The sequence below is a fragment of the Physeter macrocephalus genome, chromosome 13 (assembly GCF_002837175.3).
Source record: "Physeter macrocephalus isolate SW-GA chromosome 13, ASM283717v5, whole genome shotgun sequence".
NCBI classification, from domain to species: domain Eukaryota; kingdom Metazoa; phylum Chordata; class Mammalia; order Artiodactyla; family Physeteridae; genus Physeter; species Physeter macrocephalus.
The window spans coordinates 35,448,604-35,455,182 of NC_041226.1; positions in this window are offsets into that span (position 1 = coordinate 35,448,604).

Genomic DNA, 6,579 nt, shown 5'->3' on the forward strand with positions numbered 1-6,579 from the left:
GGCATGACACAAACATTTTTACCTGTCGTATCATTTTTAATGAGAGTAACAGCTAACCCTTAATGTCTAAGTAAGAACTTTGCCAAGAACAGTTACAAAGTGTTAATTGTTGTATATTTTTACAGTTGAATTCATTAAAACTGTTGAAATTTCTGTATTCTTTCTGCTTATGACTGAAAATGAGAATTTGTTTTAGTAGATGGACTTACTGCCTTATAATAATCTAGTAATTTTTTTCAGGATTTTTCAACCTGAGTTCTTCAGCTTGGGCCCTTAGACTCTGAGGGGACTTATATATTGTTGAACCTCAGGATCTAGAATCACTTCTTTGCCTTTTCTGGAGTTTAACTAAACATGTGTCCCTAAACAATCTAGTTCAGTTTTTCCTATTTTGTGTGTGTGTGTGTGTGTGTGTGTGTGTGTGTGTATTTTGCATAAATATAGTCATTCAGCAGATATTATTTTGTGTCTGAATTAATATTATATTGTGAGATTCTTCCATATTATCAGTATTTTAAAATTCATACATAGAGGTAAGTGCTTAATAGTACCTCATGATTCTAATTAGCATACCCCTGAATTATTTTCCTTTTCTTTAATCTTCATATCAGTCGGTTTATTGTAAATTACTATGTGGTTGTTTAATAAAACAAATGAAAGGAAATAAATAAAATTAAAAAGGAAAAGAAAAGGAAAACATGAAAAGAAAAAAGAAAAGAAATCTCAGAAACTTACAATGACAAAGTTATCTTTTTCATACGTGATACTCGGTCATCTAGAGTTGGTTGTGACTCTCCCCAGATTCTACACTCTGAGACTTAAGCTGATAAAGAAGCCCCTTCGTGGACATTGCTTGTCTCATGACAAGTGGAAAGGAGAACATGGTAGGTACACTCCATGGATTAAAGTTTTTGCTCAGGTAGCACATGTCACTTTCACTCATATTTCTTTGGCCAAAGCAATTTGCATCGTGAAGCATTTTATCAATGAGGCATAGAGGAGTGTGAAAATTTTGTACAATAATACAATCTATCAAATCCTCTTTTGTGAGGTGTCAGTTCAAAGCATATATCCATGTTTCTCTTTGATCATCTCCCCCCTCCCCACCAACTTTTTAGTGCTTTTACTTTGTTTTTGTTGATCTTCTATTTTGTTTATTTTCTATTTTATTAATTCTTCCTTCTATCTTCATTATTTATGTATCATATTAACTCAGTATGTCCTTCTATACTGATTTCTTATGATATATTCTTAGCCTATTGATTATCAACATTCTCATTTTTAATATATACATTTAATAGTATATATTTCCCTCTAATTTAAGTTGTTTCCCACAAGTTCTAATATATACTACTTTTATCAACATTCATTCAAAATACTTTTTTTTTTTTTTTTTGCGTTACGCGGGCCTCTCCCTGTTGTGGCCTCTCCCGTTGTGGAGCACAGGCTCCGGACACACAGGCTCAGCGGCCATGGCTCACGGGCCTAGCGGCTCCGCGGCATGTGGGATCTTCCCAGACCGGGGCACGAACCTGTGTCCCCTGCATCAGCAGGCGGACTCTCAACCACTGCACCACCAGGGAAGCCCCCCAAAATACTTAAAAAAAATTTTACATCATGATTTTTCTTTAATCAATGAGTTATCTGATAGTTTCCAAACACATTGAGCTTTCCTAATTATCTTTTCTTATTCATTTCTATCTTAACTATGATCATAGAAATACTTTGTATGATTTTCATCTCTTCAACTTTATTGTCAAGCATAAGTCATTATAATAAATATTCTCAATGTATCAATAGAAGAAGTATGTTGTAGTTAGTAGTAGGGGTGATGGCCTGCACATACTTATTAGATAAATCTGCTAATCTTTTTTGTCCAGTCTGATATATCAAGTGGATGGGAAAACTCAAATTGACTTTCCTGAGCCTACTGTGTCCATCTTTTCCCAATTTAAGATCAGTGACGCCATGTTGGTAGCTTCAAATTAGCCATGGTGGGAGAATTTACACCATAGAAATCAGTAAATACAAATTAATCTGGGAATTTGACAACTTCTGTAGATCCAGCAAATTTACTTCATCCACTAGGTTTAGTAAAATTAGATGAAAACTTGTAACAATGAGATTGATATAGGAGCTATTATACACAACTATGGCCATCAGTAGTGAACTGGATATAAAAAACAAACAAACAACAAAACAGATGCATGTTCAATTCTCCGTGAGTGTGATCTTTCTTCTAGGGCATTGCAAAAAACTTGTAATGTGATTGGTGGCATCAGTTCACATGAGTTTTCTCTATCATATTAAATTTGACAAAATTCTATAATAAAACTAGTCCAGAAAACACTATAGGAGAAATGAGAAGTCATCTTACCATTTGTTTCTCTTATCTCTGATCTATCCTCCCTTTCTTTAAAGGGAATATCACAGGGTTGTCAAAATGATATAAAAATTACAAGGAGCAGTACAACAGGAGAGAAACTATAATAACTTACTATTTATATAGTATGAATGAAGCAAGGGGTATTGTTACTTTTTGAACTAATTCCATAAAGGAAGGTAATCACTACTTCCCTGTGTTGTGTGATTATAGAAATGTCAGTACAGTTTTAAGATTTTATGTAGCTCATGGGTCTTTAACTTGAATTGGATCCAGCAAGAATAGAAAAGATTTAAAGATAAGGCAGGAAATAGTCATTCAGTGTGGTAATCAAGCAGAATTCTTCTAAAACTAGAAGTAGTATAAGTAGTACAAAAAATATTTGACATTTCCAGTTTAGTGACTAACCAATCATTCACAGAAGGAACCTTCTAAAAATAGATATTTTCTAAATTTTATGGAAGTTTTTCTGAATAATCTGATAAATGGTGGTATTTACTGTTCATGCTGCATTTTAGATGCCCAAGGCAGTATTTTAGAGATTTTTATGGAAGGGAGGGAGCAATTAGGGACATCTGGATTGCCCCAGGCATGATCAAAATATTTTTTTTTGTTCTCTCCTCTTTAAAGAGAGTAATGATATGTAACCCTGACTGCCTAGGTAAGAAGTTTGCCAAGAGCAGTAATGAAATAAACTATCTTTTTATAATTAAAATTCTATATTACTGTGGAAATATCTTTACTTCTATTTATGCAACATGTTGAGAATTTAGAAGATGGACTTATTGCCTCATGATAAGCCTATAATATCTTCCAGTGTATAATTCCTTAAGCAGGGTCCTTGAATTTTAAGGGGATTTATAAATAGATGACTTCAGGAACCTTAAGCACAATTTTCTGGAATTCACGACTTCTTCAAATTCTCAAAGGAGCTGTTTCCCCAAATGTACAGTCCTTTGGGAGTGTGATCCTTTTGTTACTAAATGACATTTTGAAAGAAATGAGTGTGAATAGGAGCAGTATCTTAGGATGACTTTATCACATAAAACACTTTGTACAGTTATGAGAACATTTAAATGCATATTATTAAAGCACAGCAAATAGGAAAAAAGCTTCCAGGAAAATAGAATGCATTGATTTCCTTCTCTATGTCAGGTATTATGTCATGTCCATCATACAGTTTTTGTTTTTGTACAATAGGTTTTACATTTATATGTAGCTAAATGTGGTGACTATTTTGGATTAAAATAGTTTCTAATATCAATATTAATTATACTTTAATCAAAATCATTGTATTTGACAGAGTTAACAATCTCTTGTTCCCAATATTTGCTCTGTATTAGAATCACCCTGATGGTTTTTAAAGTACTCCAGAGCATAGACCCCACCCCAGACCAGTTAAGTCAGAAACTCCAGGAGAGGGCTTGGGCATTGGTATTTAAAAAAAAAAAAAATCTCTTAAATGATTCCATTGTGCAGAGAGTGTTGAGAACCAATGCTCAACTATTTAAATGAATAATACCTAATTATATCATACAATCAGTAAGTGCATACAAGTACAATTTTACTTAATTTATCCTGACAAACTCACAATTCATTTATAGAATGCCTGCTGACAAGTGAGCACTTTGTAAAATGCCATCAATTAGTGATAAATGTTTGGGTTTTATTCTCAAGGATTTTACAGACATAGAAGTAAAATGATTATTCTATTTGGGCTTGAATTACTATTCATAGACCGTTGCACAAGTAGTTACCAGGGAAAAACAGTTTTTAATAATACTTCATGGTTTTGAGGTCTTCAGATTTTTTAAATAGTCTTTAGACATTTTTTCATAATTTTCATTGTTAATTTCATTCAACTGTCAAATATTTAGCACAGTTTTATAATACTTCCTACATAGGCAACTGAACTCAAATAAAGTAAAACACTTTATTTCTAACTCTTTCATATTTAATTGGATGACTCTAAAATCTTATCTGAGAACACAGTAGAGTCCAGTAATCCTATTATATTTACTTGTAATGGAAAATTAAAATTATCTTACAGGATAGAACTAATAAATGAATTCAGCTATGTTGCAAGGTAAAAAAATCAATATGAAAAATCAATTATACTTTATACACTAGCAATAAACTATGAAAATTAAGGAAACAATTATATTTAAAATAGCCTCAAAACAAAATACAAGGGTAATTTTAACAAAAAACGTGCAAAACTTATACTCTGTAAAAGTTTAAAAAATGATTGAAATTGAAGAAAATCCAAATAAATGAAAAAATGTCAAGTTTATGGGTCGGAACACTTAATATGTTAAGATGGCAATACTTCCCAAATTGATTTATAGATGCAATACAATCCCTATCAAATCCCAGCTAGATTCTTTGTAGAAATTTACAAAATGATCTGAAAAAACATATAGAAATTTAAGGGAACCAGTTGGGTCAAACAATATCGAAAAAGAAAAGGAAAGTTGGAGAATGCACACCTCGCAGTTTCAAAACACACTGTAAAGCTACAGTAATCAAGATAATGTGGGCCTGGATAACCTTAGACATATAGATCAATGGAATAGAATTGAGAGTCCATAAATAAATCTCCACATTTATAGTCAATTGAATTTTGATAGTGGAGCCAATACAATTCAATAGGGAAAGAATAGTCTTTTCAACAAATGGTACTGGAACAACTGGACACCCACAGGCCAAAGAATAAAGTTGAACTTCTTCCTCATACCATATGAAAACTTACTCAAAATAAATCATAAAGAAAAATGCAAGAGCTAGAATTATAAACTCTTAGATGAAAATATAGGAGTAAATCTCTGTGACCTTGGATTATGTAAAGGCTTCTTAGGTATGACCCCAAAATCACAAGTGACAAAAGAAATTGTAAAGTTTGGGCTTTATCCAAATTAGGAACACTTTGTTTAAAAGGACACATCAAGGAAATGAAAAGACAACCAATAGAACAGTAGAAAATATTTGCAAATCATGTATCTGATAAAGGACTTGTATTCAGAATAAAGAATCATACAATTGAGTAACAAAAACACAAACAACCAATTAAAAACTGGGCAAATTACTTGGATAGAAATTTCTCCAAGGAAGATATACAGTTGGTTATTAAGCACATGGAAATATGCTCAACATCAAATGCTAATTAAAACCACAATGAGATACAAAACAAAAAAAAATAATAAGTATTGATGAAAATGTGGAGAAATTAGAACCCCCATACATTGCTACTGAAAATGTAAAATGTTACAGCCATTGTGGAAAAAACATCTGGCAGTTTCTCAAAAGGTTAACAGAGTTACCATATGATATATTAATTCTTCTCCTAGGTATATTCCTGAGAGAAATGAAAAGGCATGATCCCACTAAAACTTGTACATGAATGTTCATATCATTGTTATTTAAAATAGTCAAAAAAATGGAAGCAACCCAAATGCCCATCAATTAAGAATGGACAAACAAAATGTACACTCATACTATGGAATATAATTCAACAATAAAAAGGAATGAAGTAGATATATTCTATAACATGAATACAAATTTAAAATATGATAAATCAAAGAAGCAGTCATAAAAGACCACATATTGTATAACTCCATTTATATAAAACATCCAGAGAAGGTATATCCATAGAGACAGAACATAGATTAGTATTTGCCTAAGGCTGGAGGTGGGAGGGAGAGGAATGGCCTTGGGTTTCCTTGTGAGGTGATGAAAAGGTTCTAAAATGATTGTGATGATGATTGTGAAATTCTGTTAAGATACTAAAAAACAATCATATTATACACTTAAAATAGTTGAATTATATGGTATGTTTTAAATTATATTTTAATTAAGCCATTAAAAGTTCCCTTATAGAAATATTACATGTCACTTCCTCTCCTAACAACGTCACATCTGTAGTCCTCACTTTAGCCTCACCCTGGGCTTTTATTTATAAAATAAAACAAGAAACACTCAAGAAGAGCAAAAAGGCATCATTTATTTTCTATTCTCAACCCCAACTCCTGCTGCCTCCTCAGGGTCCTTTGTTGGTGTCTCCTTTCCCCTGACCTCTCTGTATTGGCATGTTCTAGGTTCAGTGCATGAGATTTACCTAGGAAATTCCTAGGTAAGTACAACCAGTATAATGGCTTTTAATACTATCTGTACACTAATGAATTCCATGTATACTTCTA